Source organism: Tachyglossus aculeatus, chromosome 21 (genome assembly GCF_015852505.1).
Source record: "Tachyglossus aculeatus isolate mTacAcu1 chromosome 21, mTacAcu1.pri, whole genome shotgun sequence".
NCBI lineage: Eukaryota > Metazoa > Chordata > Mammalia > Monotremata > Tachyglossidae > Tachyglossus > Tachyglossus aculeatus.
In genome coordinates this window covers 66,248,721-66,270,420 of record NC_052086.1, presented here as the reverse complement: position 1 = coordinate 66,270,420, position 21,700 = coordinate 66,248,721, and the positions used below count along the sequence as shown (strand labels likewise).

Sequence of the window (21,700 nt, the reverse complement as noted above, 5' to 3'; positions counted from 1 at the left end):
TTTGCTCTAATAATAATAATGGCATTTGTTCATTCATTCATTCAATCGTATTTATAGAGGACTGTACTAAGCGCTTGGGAAGGACAAGTTGGCAACATCTAGAGCCGGTCCCTACCCAACGGTGGGCTCACAGTCTTGCGAACTCATAAGGCCCCCCCCCCTTCCTCTGCTCTACTCCCTTTGCTCTAATAATAATAATGGCATTTGTTCATTCATTCATTCAATCGTATTTATAGAGCACTGGACTAAGCGCTTGGGAAGTACCAGTTGGCAACATCTAGAGCCGGTCCCTACTCAACGGTGGGCTCACAGTCTTGCGAACTCGTAAGGCCACCCCCCCTCCTTCCTCTGCTCTACTCCCTTTGCTCTAATAATAATAATAATAATAATGGCATTTGTTCATTCATTCATTCATTCATTCAATCGTATTTAAAGAGCACTGGACTAAGCGCTTGGGAAGGACAAGTTGGCAACATCGAGAGCCGGTCCCTACCCAACGGCGGGCTCACAGTCTTGCAAACTCGTAAGGCCACCCCCCCCCTCCTTCCTCTGCTCTACTCCCTTTGCTCTAATAATAATAATAATGGTATTTGTTCATTCATTCATTCAATCGTATTTATAGAGGACTGTACTAAGCGCTTGGGAAGGACAAGTTGGCAACATCTAGAGACGGTCCCTACCCAACGGCGGGCTCACAGTCTTGCGAACTCATAAGGCCCCCCCCCTTCCTCTGCTCTACTCCCTTTGCTCTAATAATAATAATAATAATAATAATAATAATAATAATAATAATAGCATTTGTTCATTCATTCATTCAATCGTATTTATAGAGCACTGGACTAAGCGCTTGGGAAGGACAAGTTGGCAACATCGAGAGCCGGTCCCTACCCGACGGTGGGCTCACAGTCTTGCGAACTCATAAGGCCCCCCCACTTCCTCTGCTCTACTCCCTTTGCTCTAATAATAATAATGGCATTTGTTCATTCATTCATTCAATCGTATTTATAGAGCACTGGACTAAGCGCTTGGGAAGGACAAGTTGGCAACATCTAGAGCCGGTCCCTACCCAACGGTGGGCTCACAGTCTTGCGAACTCATAAGGCCCCCCCCCTTCCTCTGCTCTACTCCCTTTGCTCTAATAATAATAATAGCATTTGTTCATTCATTCATTCAATCGTATTTATAGAGCGCTGGACTAAGCGCTTGGGAAGTACCAGTTGGCAACATCTAGAGCCGGTCCCTACTCAACGGCGGGCTCACAGTCTTGCGAACTCGTAAGGCCACCCCACCTCCTTCCTCTGCTCTACTCCCTTTGCTCTAATAATAATAATAATGGCATTTGTTCATTCATTCATTCATTCATTCAATCGTATTTAAAGAGCACTGGACTAAGCGCTTGGGAAGGACAAGTTGGCAACATCGAGAGCCGGTCCCTACCCGACGGCGGGCTCACAGTCTTGCAGACTCGTAAGGCCACCCCCCCCCTCCTTCCTCTGCTCTACTCCCTTTGCTCTAATAATAATAATAATGGTATTTGTTCATTCATTCATTCAATCGTATTTATAGAGGACTGTACTAAGCGCTTGGGAAGGACAAGTTGGCAACATCTAGAGACGGTCCCTACCCAACGGCGGGCTCACAGTCTTGCGAACTCATAAGGCCCCCCCCCCTTCCTCTGCTCTACTCCCTTTGCTCTAATAATAATAATAATAATAATAATAATAATAGCATTTGTTCATTCATTCATTCAATCGTATTTATAGAGCACTGGACTAAGCGCTTGGGAAGGACAAGTTGGCAACATCGAGAGCCGGTCCCTACCCGACGGTGGGCTCACAGTCTTGCGAACTCATAAGGCCCCCCCCCTTCCTCTGCTCTACTCCCTTTGCTCTAATAATAATAATGGCATTTGTTCATTCATTCATTCAATCGTATTTATAGAGGACTGTACTAAGCGCTTGGGAAGGACAAGTTGGCAACATCTAGAGCCAGTCCCTACCCAACGGTGGGCTCACAGTCTTGCGAACTCATAAGGCCCCCCCCCTTCCTCTGCTCTACTCCCTTTGCTCTAATAATAATAATGGCATTTGTTCATTCATTCATTCAATCGTATTTATAGAGCACTGGACTAAGCGCTTGGGAAGTACCAGTTGGCAACATCTAGAGCCGGTCCCTACTCAACGGTGGGCTCACAGTCTTGCGAACTCGTAAGGCCACCCCCCCTCCTTCCTCTGCTCTACTCCCTTTGCTCTAATAATAATAATAATAATAATGGCATTTGTTCATTCATTCATTCATTCATTCAATCGTATTTAAAGAGCACTGGACTAAGCGCTTGGGAAGGACAAGTTGGCAACATCGAGAGCCGGTCCCTACCCAACGGCGGGCTCACAGTCTTGCAAACTCGTAAGGCCACCCCCCCCTCCTTCCTCTGCTCTACTCCCTTTGCTCTAATAATAATAATAATGGTATTTGTTCATTCATTCATTCAATCGTATTTATAGAGGACTGTACTAAGCGCTTGGGAAGGACAAGTTGGCAACATCTAGAGACGGTCCCTACCCAACGGCGGGCTCACAGTCTTGCGAACTCATAAGGCCCCCCCCCCTTCCTCTGCTCTACTCCCTTTGCTCTAATAATAATAATAATAATAATAATAATAATAATAATAATAATAATAATAGCATTTGTTCATTCATTCATTCAATCGTATTTATAGAGCACTGGACTAAGCGCTTGGGAAGGACAAGTTGGCAACATCGAGAGACGGTCCCTACCCAACTATGTGGGCTAACAGTCTTGCAAACTCGTAAGGCCACCCCTCCCTTCCTCTGCTCTCGCTCCCTTTGCTCTAATAATAATAATAATGGCATTTGTTCATTCATTCATTCAATCGTATTTATAGAGCACTGGACTAAGCGCTTGGGAAGGACAAGTTGGCAACATCTAGAGACGGTCCCTACCCAACGGCGGGCTCACAGCCTTGCGAACTCGTAAGGCCACCCCCACTACTTCCTCTGCTCTACTCCCTTTGCTATAATAATAATAATAATAATGATAATAATAATGGTATTTGTTCATTCATTCATTCAATCGTACTTATAGAGCACTGGACTAAGCGCTTGGGAAGGACAAGTTGGCAACATCGAGAGACGGTCCCTACCCAACGGTGGGCTTACAGTCTTGCGAACTCGTAAGACCACCCCCCACCCCCGCTCTACTCCCTGTGCTCTAATAATAATAATGGCATTTGTTCATTCATTCAGTCGTACTTAGAGCACTGTACTAAGCGCTTGGGAAGTACAAGTTGGCAACATCTAGAGACGGTCCTTACCCATAAGTGGGCTCACAGTCTTGCGAACTCATAAGGCCACCCCTCCCTTCCTCTGCTCTCGCTCCCTTTGCTCTAATAATAATAATAATAATGACATTTGTTCATTCATTCATTCATTCAATCGTATTTATAGAGCACTGGACTAAGCGCTTGGGAAGGACAAGTTGGCAGCATCTAGAGACGGTCCCTACCCAACGGCGGGCTCACAGGCTTACGAACTCGTAAGGCCCCCCCCCCCGTTCCTCTGCTCTACTCCCTTTGCTATAATAATTAATAATAATAATAATAATGGTATTCATTCATTCAATAGTATTTAAAGAGCACTGGACTAAGCGCTTGGGAAGGACAAGTTGGCAACATCGAGAGCCGGTCCGTACCCAACAGCGGGCTCACAGTCTTGCAAACTCGTAAGGCCACCCCCACCCCCCTTCCTCTGCTCTACTCCCTTTGCTCTAATAATAATAATAGTGGTATTTGTTCATTCTTTCATTCAATCGTATTTATAGAGGACTGTACTAAGCGCTTGGGAAGGACAAGTTGGCAACATCTAGAGACGGTCCCTACCCAGCGGTGGGCTCACAGTCTTGCAAGCTCGTAAGGCCACCCCCCCCCTCCTTCCTCTGCTCTACTCCCTTTGCTCTAATAATAATAATAATAATAATGGGATTTGTTCATTCATTCATTCAATCGTATTTATAGAGCACTGGACTAAGCGCTTGGGAAGGACAAGTTGGCAACATCTAGAGACGGTCCCTACCCAACGGTGGGCTTACGGTCTTGCGAACTCGTAAGACCCCCCCCCCCCACCGCTCTACTCCCTTTGCTCTAATAATAATAATAATAATAATAATGGCATTTGTTCATTCATTCAATCGTATTTATAGAGCACTGGACTAAGCGCTTGGGAAGGACAAGTTGGCAACATCTAGAGACGGTCCCTACCCAACAGTGGGCTCACAATTCTTGCGAACTCGTAAGGCCACCCCCCGTTCCTCTGCTCTACTCCCTTTGCTCTAATAATAATAATAATAATAATAATAATAATAATAATAACAATAATAATAATGGTATTTGTTCATTCATTCATTCAATCGTATTTATAGAGCACTGTACTAAGCACTTGGGAAGTACAAGTTGGCAACATCTAGAGACGGTCCCTACCCAACAGTGGGCTCACAGTCTTGCGAACTCGTAAGGCCACCCCCTGCCCTTCCTCTGCTCTGGCTCCCTTTGCTCTAATAATAATGATAGTATTTGTTCATTCATTTAATCGTATTTATTGAGCGCTTACTGTGTGCAGAGCACTGTACTAAGCGCTTGGGAAGTACAAGTTTGCAACATATATAGAGACGGTCCCTACCCAACAGCGGGCTCACAGTCTAGAAGGGGGAGCTCTTCCTATGTGCCAAGCACTGTTCTAAGCGCTGGGGAGATACAAGGTCATCACGTAGGGCTCGCAGTCTTCATCCCCATTTTACAGATGAGGGAACTGAGGCACAGAGAGGTTAAGTGAGTTGCCCAAAGTCACACAGCTGATAAGTGGTGGAGCAGGGGTTAGAACCCATGACGTCTGACTCCCAAGCCCGGGCTCTTTCCATTTAGCCATGAAGCCGCGTGACCTGCACAAAATCGCCTCCCACATAGCACTTGTATGTATGTGCATATATAGAGATTTAAAATTCTATTTATTTATATTAATGCTGTGTATATATAATTCTATTCATTTATATCGATGGTCTTGATGCCTCTTTACTTGTTATGATGCCTGTTTCCCCCCTTCTGGACTGTGAGCCGGTTGTGGGCAGGGATTGTCTCTGTTGCTGAACTGTAATAATAATAATAATAATAATAATAATAATAATAATAATGGCATTTGTTAAGCACTTACTATGTGCAAAACACTATTCTAAGTGCTAGTGAGGATACAAGGTGATCAGGTTGTCCCACCTGGGACTCACAGTCTTAATCCCCATTTTACAGATGAGGGAACTGAGGCCCAGAGAAGTGACTTGCCCAAAGTCACACAGCTGACAAGTGGTGGAGGCAGGATTAGAACCCATGACCCCTGACTCCCAAACCCGTGCTGTTTCCCCTGAGCCACGCTGCTGTACTTACCGGCTTAGTACAGTGCTCTGCACACAGTAAGCACTCAATGAATACAATCAAATGAATAATTAGATTGCTTTTGAGGATCAGGATTGGGTCTTTTCTTTCAGTTGCACTCTCCGAATGGTTTAGTACAGTGCTCTCTGCACCTAGTAGGTGCTTCATAAATAGTAAAAGACGCCAGCTAACCTCATTCTCAAGGTGGGTAAAATCTGGACTGACCTTAGTCACGCACACACGGGAATTTAAATCTTGTCCTTAGACTTTAAGCCCCTCGTGGGCAGGGAGCAGCTTGGTTCAGTGGAAAGTTCACGGTTTTTGGAGTCAGAGGTCATGGGTTCAAATCCTGGCTCCACCAATTATCAGCTGTGTGACTTTGGGCAAGTCAACTTCTCTGGGCCTCAGTTCCCTCATCTGTAAAATGCGGATTAAGATTGAGCCTCCCGTGGGACAACCTGATCACTTTGTAACCTCCCCAGCGCTTAGAACAGTGCTTTGCACATAGTAGGCGCTTAATAAATGCCACCATTATTATTATTATCACCAACTAGCATGGCCTAGTAGGTGGAGCGGGACTGGGAGTCAGAATAGTTCTGCCACTTGTCTACTGTGTGACCTTGGGCAAGGCACTTCACTTATTTGAGTAATGTCATCTGTAAAATGGGGATTAAGATTGTGAGCCCCATTTGGGACAGGGACTGGGTTCTACCTGATTAGCTTGTACCTACCCCAGCACTTAGAACAATGCTTGAAACATAATAAGGGTTTCATGTTTGCCAAACTAACGGTGAGTATCAATATCCAAAGAACTGTGATGTGGTATTTTAGGAGTAGAGGTGCTGTCGCAGACACAGGAATCTGGATTTTAAGATCATCATCAAGCGTATTTATTGAGCGCTTACTATGTGCAGAGCACTGTACTAAGCACTTGAATGGAAATATGGGACTAAAAGCCAGCTTTGGATAATAAATTGTTTGGAAAACTGAAGCTGGATAAACAGCTTCCTACTATATGACTCCTCCCACACCCCATTAGTACGGAGAAACAGCAACGTATGTAGATCTCTGACGTCATTCCAGTTGTGTTTTTCATAAGAACTACAATAGATTTTAGAGTGGTGCATTCTCCACAACTTTTACTGGGACTACACTAAGAAACTCTAGAAAATTCAGGCCTGGAGATACCCTTTGGACTCGATTATTCAGCTATTTCAGTGGGGAATGTTACCAGGATAATTTGCTGGTGTAGACCACATTACAGTACTACAAAACTGAGAGAAGAGTTTTCTTAATTTAAAATGGGTCCTCTAGCGGCTTCTTTAAAATATGGATCTCTAGGCATATCATTAATTCCCGAGCGTAAGGATCATGCTTTATACTCTATGCTTTATACTCACAAGCTTATTTTGTGCAGAGTAGGGACTCAAAAAATGCTGTTGAGGAATCAGTCAATCAGTAGTATTTATCAACCCCCACTGGGTGCAAGACACTCTACTAAACACTTAGGAAAGGACAAAAGAGGTAAATGACACAATTCCTGCCCACATAGAGTTTACAATGTAATGGGGGAAAGAAGCACAAAATACTTCTCAGGTAAGAGGAAGGAGTGTATAAATGGTGGAGTATACAAATCAGTATTTACAGAAGTGTTAAACGGAAGGTGGTGAGTGCAAAAATGCTGAGGTGGTGACTATTAGCTGTAAGCTCCTTGTAGGCAGGGAGCGTATCCACCAAGTGTGCTGTAATGTACTCTTGTAAGCGCTTAGTATCATGCTTTGTGCACACAGTAAGCGCTTGATAAATACTATTGATTGATTGATTGGTGCAGAGTTGGTAGGATGTGACCTGAGGAGGGGAAAAATTGAGGGAAAGCCTCCCAGAGGAGGTGGGGTTTCAGAAAAGCTTTGATGATAAACAGTGATGACCTTCCATACATCCTTATGAAGAGGAAGAAAGGATAAACAGTATATCTACCTTCTGCTCTAAACAAAGTAAGCGCTCAGTAAATATCACTGATTGATTTACCTAATCAACTTCACAAATACACTTTGCATCTTGATGAATAGGGTAGGGAGGAAGAAGAGGGAGAGTTCTAAATCTGTGGCTAGAAACAACCCATCAAATCCTTAGTCGTATTTATTGAACACTCACTGTGTGCAGAGCACTGTACTAAGCGCTTGGGAATGTACAATATAACAATAAACAGATACATTCCCTGCCCTCAACGAGTTTACAGTCCAGAGGTTACCCAGATATGAGAATTATTTTAAAAATTTCTCCCAGGCCCCTGCATTCACACGGCCCTCAAGGCAGGGTTTGCTGGATAGTGTCTTGGAGCGATTTCCTCTAGACTGTAAGCCCTTGATGGGCAGGGAACTTGCCTACTGACTCTGTTGTGCTGTAGTCTCCCACGCATCTAGTACAGCATTCTGCACCCAGGAGGCCCTCGATAAATACCAGTGATTGATTGAGTAGCTCTTTGGAGAGCATTTGGAACAGATGCTATCTTCATTGCTGCAGGTTCTTTGGGCTGTGAATGGAGGATTCAGGGGAAAGCAGGAACGTTTCAAAACGAAGTACTATAAATTTAAATTATGTCTAGGCTGGACCCAGCCTGCGATGAAACCCACAGCACCCTGACCCTTTGGGGCTGGGCTAAATTGGCCCAGGGCCCAACGGGGGTGGGGGGGGACAGGGAGGTGGGCTTTGAATGCCACCCTCTCCTCAGGCCGCCTGTGTCCCACAGTAAAGGGAAAGAAATAGGCGGTGTTAAAGTGTCCTGAAGTTGCAGCTTATGGGTTTTGGACAGCTGAAGTTGGGCACTGACAACCTGAGCCACGCGGTACTTTACTGGAAATGATTTTATGTCCTGCAGACGCGGACCTTTCGCATTGGATGTCTAAGGCCTTCTAGTGGTCCCACGCACGTCCGTTCAGAAAAATGCATTGAAGCACTTGCTTTAATAAACTACACTTTCAAGAGCCGGTGAAGCGTTCAGAATGTTGAAAATATTCTGTTCAGTAGTGTGTGGGTTCCCTCCCCGCCGACCCCCCCTCCCATCTTCATCGGTTTCTACAACCCTTTATTGTTGTATATCCTTGTTCTCATATCTCAGTCTGTTTCTGCCTGTCTCTGTATTCTGTGGGTGGATGGGGCTGTGTCTCTTTGTAGTTGTTGGCGTGGTGGCACCGTTCCTTTGGTGTTACTGAGGATACCCTCACCTGGATTCAGGCGCTGCCGTATTATCTCCAACAGCGTTTCTCAAAGAGCATTTTTCTGGGGCTGCACACGTGACCCTCCACAACGTGGTCATTCGTACATCTGTGGTACAGTGTCCTTTCGTGCCATCATCCCAAGATCATGGATCTGACCAACTACGGAATGCCTTCACTACTGTGTGAGACTAATGCTTACATTTTAAAAACTTCAAGTCTAAGCAAATAGCTTTAAAATATATATTAAAAAATGAACTTTTAAAGGAGAATAATGATTCATGATTTTTTTTTTTTCAAAAAAGGTTACAGGGCCACGATTGGATGCGTTTGTGCCTGTGGCAGCCTTGTATTTCTGGCCCCAACCTCCCCTCAGTCTCACAGAAAAATGTAATTTAGGCACAAATAGCCAATCATTCCTTCAGCCCCTCTGTTCCTGTCCTTCAACAAACTGAGCATGTCCCTGAAGGGGAATTGTGAATCAACTTTAGTATGGAGGAATGGGAAGCCTATTACTACAACTACCACTACTACTAATAATAGTAATGAGTGAACTTTATGTTTCCCTTTGCTAACAAATTATAGGTCATTAGCTGCTTTCTACCTTCTCTTTACAGATACAAGTTGAATGGAAAAACCAGGAAGCTAAATTATAAAGGCGATGGTTTAATCCAGGCAGGTTTAATAACAAAATTAATACCCCCAGATTGATTTAACACTCTTCCTAAGTGCTAACTGGGTATTTACTTGAAGTTAAAAATTGCTAACAAATCACGGGTCACTGACTCACACTTTCATTCAATCTTATTTCATTCAGTAGAAATTATTCATTGAAGTTATTCATTCACTTCATTCACACTTGAACTTGCCTTCAATTAAACACCCCAGAGGCACATTATACAAGGACATGAGAAACCTTCATTTGCCATCCTGGATGGTAGCACCCAAAGCTATTTCTTTTTCCCTAGGTGAGAACCTACTGATAAACTCAGTAAGAATATGAAGATAACTGTACACTCTACTCAGTATTATTCAAGCACTGTGATCATCACTGGAGTAGACACAAGGTAGACATTCACAGAACTCGCAGTTATTTTAAGGGCAAATAAGGTGCTTTGTCTTTAAAACTTTGATTGAGATTCACAGTCTTAGCATGATCTGTTCTTTCTAGAATTGCTTGGCACAGAGTAGGCGCTTAACAAATACCATTACTATTATTACAATCAGAATTAACTCAACAGCTGTATAATTGGAAAAACTGCCATTTAAAATATACTGGTTCTAAAATTCTGCCAATCTCTAACATCTAGTTGGTATCATTTTACAGGAAACCCTCTTTCCCAGTTTATGAGAATCATAAAGAAGTTTCTCATTGGTCCTTATAAATAATGTAGAAGGGAAAAACAAAACGTCCTTACAAGGCACCTGGGCCAGATGATACTAAAATTTACGTATACTCCATATGCGTTTCATTGGCCTTTGCTGAGCCTACATTTATAGCAACGGAGCTAAACCTGCAAATCATGTATGTTGGGATAAAGAGGGAAAAGAGACAAATTAGGCCCCGAGGACCCCTATTTTTAGGGAGTTTATCTGCCCTCGCCTATCAGTGACACTCAGACTCCCTTTACCCCGTTCTCCACAAGACCTTCTGCGAAGCCACCTCCACCCACTTAGACTTCGCGTCTAGCCACCTCCCCAGTCCAACTGTCTTCATCTTGAATCCATCATCTCCATCTATGTCCAATTTTTCCCGACAGTCTTCACCTTGCCTTTGCATCTATATCCAGCCAAATTTTTTACCTTTGTTCTTTAATGGCTGGACTGCTCTGTCGGTTCTTCCTGCTGCAGCTCTAGCTAGTAGCTTCTTATAGGTGGAGATAAACCTAATTTCCCAGTTCCTCCATTAACGACCTTATGTTCACAGAACTGCCCACTACCTGGGAGGAGAGTTCGCACCATTGGCCCTGATGACCCCACAAACTACTTTGTTAAAATCAAGCCCATCAGGCTGGAACTTCTCCAGAAGCCTCTTCCACCTCTTTAGTGTGCTGTTGGATATCTCTTGGGAGAGAGCTGGAAAGGGACTGAGGGGAAAGGAAAATGATCTGGGGTAGAGCGGGACAGTGGGAGTGGTGGGTGGGAATTCGGCACAATTTCTAAAAATCTTCTGACCACAGAACCACTCTGACCAAAGAACAAGATTCCAAAATTAGGGTTGTTTCAATCTCATTTGTAAAGATTTTACTCAGTAAATCCTTTCCCACAAGCTTCTGTATGATGAGAAACTCCTGAATGGTCTCAGTCAAGTTTATGTTTATGTCACTGAACATGAGCCTCCCAATATCAGAGAAACCAGATAATTTAGAAACTTGGAAGAAATCAGTCAGATGTCAGGAGATCTGGGTTCTAATCCCAGCTCCGCTACTTTCCTGTGGTGTAACTGTGGGCGAGTTGTTAACTTCTTTGTGCCTGTTTCCTCATCTGTAAAATGGGTAATCAATTTCTCATCCCCCTTTGCAGTTAGACTGTGAATCCCATGTCAGGCAGGAACTGTCTCCGATCTGATTATCTTGGGTATAATAATATAATGGTAATAATGATGGTATTAAGCACTTACTATGTGTCAAACACTGTTCTAAGGGCTGGGGTAGATACAAACTAATCGGGTTTGACACAGTTCCTGACCCACATGTCCCTGTCCCCTGCCTCCCAGTCTTAATCCCCATTTTACAGAAGACGTAATCAAGGCCCAGCGAAGTTAGGTGACTTGCCCAAGGTCATGCAGCAGACACATGGTGGTGCCGGGATTAGAACGTAGATCCTTTTGACTTTCAGGCCCATGCGCTATCCAATTATTATTATTATTATTATTATCATCATCATCATCATCATTATCATTACTTCCAAAAATGAGGGCTCTGGTCCAGATTTGTGTGACCCAATGCCTTCTTCCCATTAATCTGAAACTTGCTAAATCCCCACTAACCACCCTAACTACGAATCTTCAGGTGTTCACTTCAAAGAATAAAAGTCAGTGCCAGTGAGAGGGCACAGTTCTGCTGCTGTGAGAAAAAACTCTTTTCATCATCATCATCATCAATCGTATTTATTGAGCGCTTACTATGTGCAGAGCACTGTACTAAGTGCTTGGGAAGTACAAATTGGCAACATATAGAGACAGTCCCTACCCAACAGTGGGCTCACAGTCTAAAAGGGGGAGACAGAGAACAAAACCAAACATACTAACAAAATAAAATAAATAGAATAGATATGTACAAATAAAATAAATAGAGTAATAAATATGTACAAACATATATACATATATACAGGTGCTGTGGGGAAGGGAAGGAGGTAAGATGGGGGGGATGGAGAGGGGGACGAGGGGGAGAGGAAGGAAGGGGCTCAGTCTGGGAAGGCCTCCTGGAGGAGGTGAGCTCTCAGCAGGGAGCTGAGAAGGGAGGAAGAGAGCTAGTTTGGCGGATGGGCAGAGGGAGGGCATTCCAGGCCCGGGGGATGACGTGGGCCGGGGGTCGACGGCGGGACAGGCGAGAGCGAGGTACGGTGTGGAGATTAGCGGCGGAGGAGCGGAGGGTGCAGGCTGGGCTGGAGAAGGAGAGAAGGGAGGTGAGGTAGGAGGGCGCGAGGTGATGGACAGCCTTGAAGCCCAGGGTGAGGAGTTCCTGCCTGATGCGCACATTGATTGGTAGCCACTGGAGATTTTTGAGGAGGGGAGTAATATGCCCAGAGTTTTTCTGGACAAAGATAATCCGGGCAGCAGCATGAAGTATGGATTGAAGTGGAGAGAGACATGAGGATGGGAGATCAGAGAGAAGGCTGATGCAGTAGTCCAGACGGGATAGGATGAGAGCTTGAATGAGCAGGGTAGCGGTTGGGATGGAGAGGAAAGGGCGGATCTTGGCAATGTTGTGGAGCTGAGACCGGCAGGTTTTGGTGAGGGCTTGGATGTGAGGGGTGAATGAGAGAGCGGAGTCGAGGATGACACCAAGGTTGCGGGCTTGTGAGATGGGAAGGATGGTAGTGCCGTCAACAGAGATGGGAAAGTCAGGGAGAGGGCAAGGTTTGGGAGGGAAGACAAGGAGTTCAGTCTTCGACATGTTGAGCTTTAGGTGTCGGGCAGACATCCAGATGGAGATGTCCTGAAGGCAGGAGGAGATGCGAGCCTGGAGAGAGGGGGAGAGAGCAGGGGCAGAGATGTAGATCTGGGTGTCATCAGCGTAGAAGAACAGCTTTTCACTGAGAAGAACAGCTGAACTAACTGGAGAGGAGAGTATCCTGGATGCCACAGAAACCCCCTTGGAGAATTTACATTCATTACCACGAATATTACCATGAAACATCTACTCTCATCATGATTTGACCTTAGGTGGCAGTAATTAAGCATCAGCTATGAGAGAGCATATTTACCCTAGCTTGCCCTCATAGAATGTTAAAAATCAAATGCTGCTAATTGATTTTACATTTTTATGCATTTTATCTTTCAAGTACTCTAACTTTGTACTTTTACCCTTAGGTGATTATCACAAAGGGCACAGTTACGTATACATCTAAATACTAACCATCAATTTTACTCTCCTTATATAACACTTCGACTCTTCCTTGAATGAAGATAAGATTAAATGACGGATTTGGATCATAGTCCTTGGAGTGGGAGCTCCTGAAGCAATCTAGATTCCCAGTCCCGTGAAATAATGTCCCACGCCCTCAGTAGAAGACAGAATAAACTAATCCTATCAAGATTCTAGAGTCTGATGTTCTCCTGGGACTGATAATGTGGTGCACCAAAACCAGAGGGACAGAATCAGTGAGATATCAATAGTGGTGTCTGTCACCCTGGGATGCAAACCTTGATTTTTATTTAGGGGTAGGCATTTTGCTTCTGCTTCTATGTATGGGTACCCTGGTTCTTTCCACCCTAGAAATAATTTTGATCTATTTCACCCATTTGACTTTACACTCCTTGAGGGTAGGGGCTGGGTATTTTGTTTCTATAGTATTCTCTGGAGCACTTAGAAAGGTGTTTTGTATTTAGCAGGCATTCTAAATACCTACCATCGATCAATCCATTTGAAGATTATTTCCACGAATGGCCACTCTACCTAAGTCATAATTCTGACTGACTCGATTCTTGGCTCAAAAGAGGGGGGTGACCAGAATATTGTGGGGATGGAACTGAAATCTGCATATAAAATGCAGTTTTGCTGTTCACATAGCTGCTGGTATGCTCCCCGGAGAGCAATTTTTATGCCAGTTCGGAGGTAGCAAAACAAAGCTCATTGGATAGCATCTGGGAAGCTATTTGTTCTTTCACTTGGGTATAAAACTGACCTAAGGAAACAATAAAAAGGGTGAGGGGGGAAGGGATGATTAGGCCACTGTTTTATGAGCACAATGCTGTGTAATGCAAACTGAGGGTTCAAGAGTTCTGTTACTCCTCCATTCCTCTCTGACCTTCCTTAGAATATATCTCTCCTTCCATCCCTGCTCCATCTTCTCTGTCCGGCCCTATCATAAGGAAAGACAAACATTCTCTAATCCCAGAAGCTAACCAGGAATCTCTTTGGACCCTCGGACTTGTTCTTTAACTGAATGAAGAGAGTATTATCACGCACTGTGAATAATTCCTTTCTGTTCTGCAGAAGCTGAGCCCCGCAGCTTATTGGTGCTCCCTGTGGGCCTCCAAATGAGAGAGGAATCTGAAATTGAACTCGGGTCTCCTCGCAAGGGAGTAAGATAAAGATATTCTTAGCCCCCGGAAGCCTGTTTTGCTGATTGCAGGTGATACAGCCATGTAACTACAGTCATTTTCCAGAGCAGCAATCGATCCAATTATCTTCAATCTTCTAATTAATGGCCAAAAAAATTACAGGAATTTATTGTAAATGATTGGCCATGATGTTGTCCTTTTATCTACTGTATCATGCGGCCTATTAATGGCTATCATGTTATTGAACATCAAGTCGCATCATTAGAAAACGCAAAAAAACTTTAACTGCAGCGAGGGAACGTTATTCAACGACTAAAACACGTTTTGTTTTCCTGACCGTGAATGCCACACAGCTTTTTTCTTCTTCACTGTGATGGCCACTTCAGTCTTTCCACAAGGTACTTAAGGGAAATCTACACTTCAAGAAAAATGTAGAGTTCAGATTTGATAGAAAAAGAAGGTTGTCAGTGAACCTGCATTTAATAATACGGCTCCTTTCAGTAAGAGCTTCTTGCTGCTGCCATATGGCAGTGCAACAAAGAAGCATACAAAGGAGCATGCTCACAAAATTTCCATTTGAAATAGTCCCGGATAACTGTCCTCGGAAGAATGCGGGGAATGGATGGTATCAGGGTGATTTTACTTTTAATAAGAAGCACTGTTTAATTGTCGGCATTGACTTGGGGCTTGCCTGCTATTTGCCCCAATTTGGTTTTTTGTTGTCTTTTTTTGTTTCCAGACGGTGGTGAGGCGGAAATCGTGCGGCTGTACACTGTTACACGGCTAGCACAGGTAATAAGTGGTTGCCTGCTGCTTCTACTTCATGGATGGCCCCAAAACCTATGACCTCCGCCAGGAAACTACACTTTCAAAAACCGCGATTTTTGATCTGGGTATGGCAGACGGTGCTCTGAAGATGGAAGATTTCAGACTTTAAATCTGCAGCAGTTTTCAAAGAGTAAAAATACCGCACAGCAGGTGGATGGTTGAAGACCAAAGACTTACGATCAGGGATATGAAACTCCCTGGGGGAGACAAAAGGAAAGCGATCTCGCTATGTGTGAACATCAAGGTGAATAGAAATTGCCATTCTGATTCTATAATAATACTGTGGAAAGTCAGAATAAACCATTAGTTACAATGCTCAGCATGGGGTCTGGCACAGTCCATTTTCTAATTAGCAAATCCTCACTTCCCTACCTGCTGACTTCTCAAAATGACAGATTCCTAAGAAAACAAACAGCCCCACAGCTGCCTGAGAAGTTAGATAATACAGTAAGTTCGTTATGGGCAGGGAACAGGTCTGCTAATTCTGTGGTATTGTTACTTTCCCAACCACTCAGCATAGTGTTCTGCACATAATAAGTGCTCAATAAATACCACTGATGGACTGACTGACTGACAATAGAAGTGTCTGAGGAAAACCATCTCCTTTCTCTTCCCAGATATGAAAACGTAGTGTATACTTTATTCATTCATTCAATCGTATTTATTGAGCGCTTACTGTGTGCAGACCACTGTACTAAGCGCTTGGGAAGTACAAGTTGGCAACCTATAGAGACGGTCCCTACCCAACAACGGGCTCACAGTCTAGAAGGGGGAGCGAAAAACCATAGGCTCCAGTGAGATTCGAACTCATGACCCCTGGTTTACAAGACCAGTGCTCTAACCCCTGAGCTATGGAGAGGTTGGTGTCTAGGATTTAGCATTTCTCCCTTTCACTTCTCAATATTTTAGTGGTCACTTGATTTTTGTTTCAAATTACTAAATTGCCTGGGAGCAGAAACTCCAAATCCAGTTTGCACAGGACCAATGAAATGACAGAGAATTAATAAAGGCAAATTTAATTCTCCCTCTGCACACACTTAGACACACATAGCTTCACTGCCAAAAGCATCATCTAAATGCCTAGTGCAGGGCTTTGCAAAATTCCCTTTCAGCCAGAACTGGGTTCCCTTATAAGTTTTCCTACCAGAATTGGACCATTAAAAACACATGGGAAGTTTCATTTTTGAAAGTGTTTTTTGAAAAGCCTTGACAGGGTTGGAACAGAGACCACACTTCTGACAGAGTGGAGAGGGGTTTATAGACCAAAATGGCTTTCTGGGCCGTAGTTCTGCTCCTTAAACCACCCCCAAATTATGAGCCTAAAACTTTTTACTTACATGGGTCCTGGCACCAACTTTTCCTCATAATGTCAGTCCCTTGAGGATCAGTGGTCCAGATTAACTGCCCACTTTGTCTACGCTTCCAGGTCTGAACCCTGAATTGTTCAGTGTTCACCAGGCTTCTTTCTCAACATTCACATCAGCTTTCCAAGCACACTTTTAAAAGCTGTGCAAACAATCCCTTCCAGAGAAACGTATCCATCCATTTCTGGGAAATCACATGTGCTCAGGTGTCTCAAGAATGCACAGAGGAACCTGTCAGAAATTCATGCTACAACCTGGGGCCTATACAGGTGTAATTTGACTTCTGCGTGGATGACGTTTCAGTGTCCCTCCTCAATGTTATAAGGAGATAACCATTTCTATTGTTAAATTTCTTATTTGTCAATAATTAGTCCATCTTATCTCAGCAATTCCTTTAGTACAATAACTCCTGGTACCCCTGACTGCCAATCAGTTATTCAATTAATGCAAATTTACACAATTCATATTTTAACATCTCATTACAAATGCATTACCATGTAATAACGTGTACTGTTTCTGTACTGTACAGTGCACATCATTATACATGTTAATAATTAAGCATCCTGTCACAATTAAGCTTTAAGAAACATGGACTTCTTTCAGTCCCTACATACAGGCCGCCACCAAATCCTACTTCTTCTTTCTTTAAGATATCTCTAAAATGGAAATCCATTTCTTGGTCATCTTTCTTCTTGACCCCTTCAAGAAGTAAGGTGTTTCTTACTTATTTTCCCATTGCCCATGAAAATCACCTCTAGAAGGGTATCACTGCTCATGCAAAAAACAGCTTTGATGGGTAATTTTCATGTCTAACTTTTCTAATCCAACCATTTTTTTTTTAATTTGTATCAGTCTTACAGTGTCCCGACTGAAGACATTAAACCTCTGAGAAGGGTAAAAACAGAAAACCTCTAAAGGCCAGGAGGGCTGGGAAAAAAAAATTTCATTTGTATTTTTTGTAGACCAAAAAGCAGGATACTTTGTGAACTAAATTATTTAGCCCTTGCTTCAGAATTGTATGACCGGAGCTAATTTCATAGCTTTCCAAACTTTGACAATATAAATCCACTTAGTCCGGCTGTCCCTAGGGTAAGGCCAACTGAGGCAATTGCTCTGCCCCCTTTACCTTAGGGAGTCCCTCTCCTCCAGTGAAATTTATGCCACCATGGCATGGGCATGGCAGGTGGCAGGGAGAGGAAAATAATGGGCACATCAACATCATCAAAATCATCATCATCATCATCGAGCCATGCTCTCCCCCCCCATCTTGCCCCACAAAGCAGCAGCTCAACAGAGTTCTTACTTCAAGAAGGGGTGGGAAGACAGGAACAGGGTGTCTGTTCAGGGCATCGGGGAGGGTGGAATTTAAGGATGGAACTTCCTTAAAGTTCAGTGCTCTGAACACAGTAAGTGCTCGATAAATATCACTGATTGATTGATTGACTAAATACCACTATAGAGCTGAAACTTGCACCCTGCTAAGGACGTTCCTACTCACTCAGCTAGGATAAAAACCATTTTGCGCTCATGGCAACATTCTTTTCCTCAGGCTGTGGCTTTCTTCAGCTCTTCCAGGATGGATAACCTTGGCAGTTTTGCTCTCCTGGCACCCTTCTCTGGTGTTAAATAGCCCCTCACTTCCTGTCCATCACAGGTACTTTACGTTTTCCTTGCCCCTACCCTGTTTTTCCTTCTTTAGGCCAGGCAGTGGCATTGAGCCATAGGTGTGCAAATGACCATCCTTATGCCATTCGGTCAATTCTTGTCTTTGTAACAGGCCAGGCTAGGTTTTGCGGGGCAATTTTAAAACACAGTTCAGACTTTACAGGTCACATGGGTGCAAACACACGACTCTGATGGCACTCAAAAATACTGAAAACAGAGCTGCATTTGGCGACATATGCATCGCACCAGAAACACAGAGTAACTCAATGTCACTTGGAGGCAGAATGGCACGTCTGTCCGTGCCGAGAGTTTCTCCAGGGGTCCCTCCAGGAACAACTGGCAACCCTAGTTCAGACATATAATAGAGACTTTAGAGACATTTGCCCTGAGAGGCCTTAGCCACTGGGCTGATAAAGGCCACTTGACTGATTCTTTGTTGCTCTCCCTGTTGGCTGCAAGAAATTATGTCTCCTTTCCTAGATAGTGATAGGAGGGGGTGGAAGGGGAGGGGGCTCTGGGTCTGTGGTCTCACCTTCTACAATTTAAAGCCTCCAGACCTTCTCCCAGTTGCAACAGTCGCCTTGTTGGTCTTCCTGTCTCCAATCTCTCTCCTCTTCAGTTTAGCCTATAAATAATTGCTCGAGTCAATTTGATAACATCATTTAGACCCCAAAATTCAGATCAGCGAGGAAACTCCTGAGAGAATATAGTTCCACCTAGTTTCAGTGAGAAATTCTTGCTTAGCAAATTTTAAAATGCCATTCTACTAAGGCACCATTTAGGTATTCGTGCATAGCACCTGTACACTCTTCACACTGGAATGAAATCACCCACATTTACTTATGTCTCTGAGTTCACATTCAGATCTTCTGTGGACTCATCAAACTGGAGTTAAAACACACTCATTTAAATGCCCGAGTTCACATTTAGATCTTCACACATTTACTAATCACTGTGTAACAGCATGTCTGGACAAATTTCCTCAATAACTGAAACCAGTTTTGAAATGAATAAATTAATTTTCCTGCCTCAAAAAAAAGTTGATCATGCCTCCAGTCTCAAAATGCCTTATATTTAGTTTATACATGACTGGCTTGGAAGGATCCTCTTTTAATTGCTTTTGATTTTTCAGGGCTTTTATTATATGTGGACAGGTCAATTGAATTGTTGTCCAGTGCTGCCAATTTGAAAAAGCTGCTTTTTTATGGTATTTGTTAAGCACTTACAATGTGCCAGGCACTGTGCTAAGCACTGGGGAAGATACCAACTAGTCAGGTTGGACACAGTCCACGTCCTATGTGCACGTCCCACATGGGGCTCACAGTCTTAACCCCATTTTAACAAAGGTAACTGAAGCACAGAGGAGTTAAGTGATTTACAATAATACAACAATGGTATTTAGTGAGTACTTACTATGTGCAGAACACTGTACTAAATGCTTGAGAGAGTACAACAGAGTACCAGGTAAAATAATGAATGGGAAATTGTTAGGCTGGAGAACACCATTGAAAAGTAAGAATAATGATCTATTTACTAGATAAAATTCACACGAAATTCTATACTTCAACCATTCTGGAAAAGCATACAATTTCTGTCCTTGACATCTATCAATTTCCACTCCCTGTGTGGAGACAAGTACAGTTCTTAGTAACGTGATACGTACTGACAACAAGGGACAACGTCGTTTTTGTTTGTACACTGGCTGGAACTATGGGTTCCACCTTGGCCTTTAAAGCTACACACACACACACAATTTTCACCATCAATGATGCCCTTCCTTCTTCAAATGACAAATGTATACAATTTCACACACACACACACACACACACACACATGATTTTCACCATCAATGATGCCCTTCTTCAAAGGACAAATGTATACAATTTTCTGGAATAAACTCACAATTGCTCCATACTGCCAGACCCTCACACACACACACACACACACACACACACACACACACACACACACACACACGTGATTTTCACCATCATTGATGCCCTTCCTTCTTCAAAGGGCAAATGTATACAATTTTCTGCAATAAACTCACAATTGCTCCACACTGCCAGACCCTCACATCTCTTCAACCTTTAAGCCATGCTTTGGGTGACAAGGTCCTCCACTTTGGGAAGGGGAATTCTAGTTCACATAGGTGACCAGAAGTTCTGCTTTAAGCAACCCGGTTTTGTGGTTCTGTCTTGCACCCTGAGAGGCAGCTGGAGCAGCCCAACGGAATCTCTCCGTTTTGGAGGTTATAGTGGTGGCAGCTGTTGGGCTTGCAAAAGATGTGCTGTTTTGTTAGTATGTTTGGTTTTGTTCTCTGTCTCCCCCTTTTAGGCTGTGAGCCCACTGTTGGGTAGGGACTGTCTCTATGTGTTGCCAACTTGGACTTCCCAAGCGCTTAGTACAGTGCTCTGCACACAGTAAGCGCTCAATATATACGATTGATTGATTGATTGATTGATTAGAATCCACGACCTCCGACTCCCAAGCCCCTGCTCTTTTCCACTGAGCCACGCTGCTTTGATCAGGTTGTCCCACGCGGGACTCCCACTCTCCATCCCCATTTTCCAGAGGAGGGAACTGAGGCACAGAAAGCGAAGTGCTGGCCCAAAAAGTCCCCCAGCTGACAAGGGGCAGAGGCGGGATTATCTATTCTATTTATTTTATTTTGTTGGTATGTTTGGTTTTGTTCTCTGTCTCCCCCTTTTAGACTGTGAGCCTGCTGTTGGGTAGGGACTGTCTCTATGTGTTGCCAACTTGTACTTCCCAAGCGCTTAGTACAGTGCTCTGCACACAGTAAGCGCTCAATAAATACTATTGATTGATTGATTGATTAGAACCCACAACTTCCGACTCCCAAGCCCCTGCTCTTCATCATCATCATCATCAATCGTATTTATTGAGCGCTTACTGTGTGCAGAGCACTGTACTAAGCGCTTGGGAAGTCCAAGTTGGCAACATATAGAGACAGTCCCTACCCAACAGTGGGCTCACAGTCTAAAAGGGGGAGACAGAGAACAAAACCAAACATACTAACAAAATAAAATAAATAGAATAGATATGTACAAGTAAAATAAATAAATAAATAGAGTAACAAATATGTACAAACATATATACATATATACAGGTGCTGTGGGGAAGGGAAGGAGGTAAGATGGGGGGTGGAGAGGGGGACGAGGGGGAGAGGAAGGAAGGGGCTCAGTCTGGGAAGGCCTCCTGGAGGAGGTGCTCTTTCCACAGCGCCACGCTGCTTTGATCAGGTTGTCCCACGCAGGGCTCCCACTCTCCATCCCCATTTTCCAGAGGAGGGAACTGAGGCACAGAAAGGTAAGTGCAGGCCCAAAAAGCCCCCCACCTGACAAGGGGCGGGGGCGGGATTATAACCCACGACCTCTGACTCCCAAGCCCCTTTTCTTTTCCACTGAGCCACGCTGCTTTGATCAGGTTGTCCCACTCTCCA

The 21,700-nt window shown here is 43.9% G+C and overlaps 1 long non-coding RNA gene across 2 annotated transcripts; it reads left to right on the top strand.

Annotated features, from left to right (window-relative positions):
* Window positions 1-4,489: 4,489 nt before the first annotated feature.
* Window positions 4,490-15,527, top strand: LOC119942707. 2 transcript variants are annotated; one of them, XR_005455394.1, is made up of 2 exons: window positions 4,490-4,525; window positions 15,120-15,527. It is a non-coding gene; the product is annotated as an uncharacterized LOC119942707 (long non-coding RNA). The 2 variants fall into 2 exon arrangements; XR_005455393.1 differs by lacking the exon at window positions 4,490-4,525 and adding an exon at window positions 8,644-8,837.
* The last annotated feature ends 6,173 nt before the right edge of the window (window positions 15,528-21,700 follow it).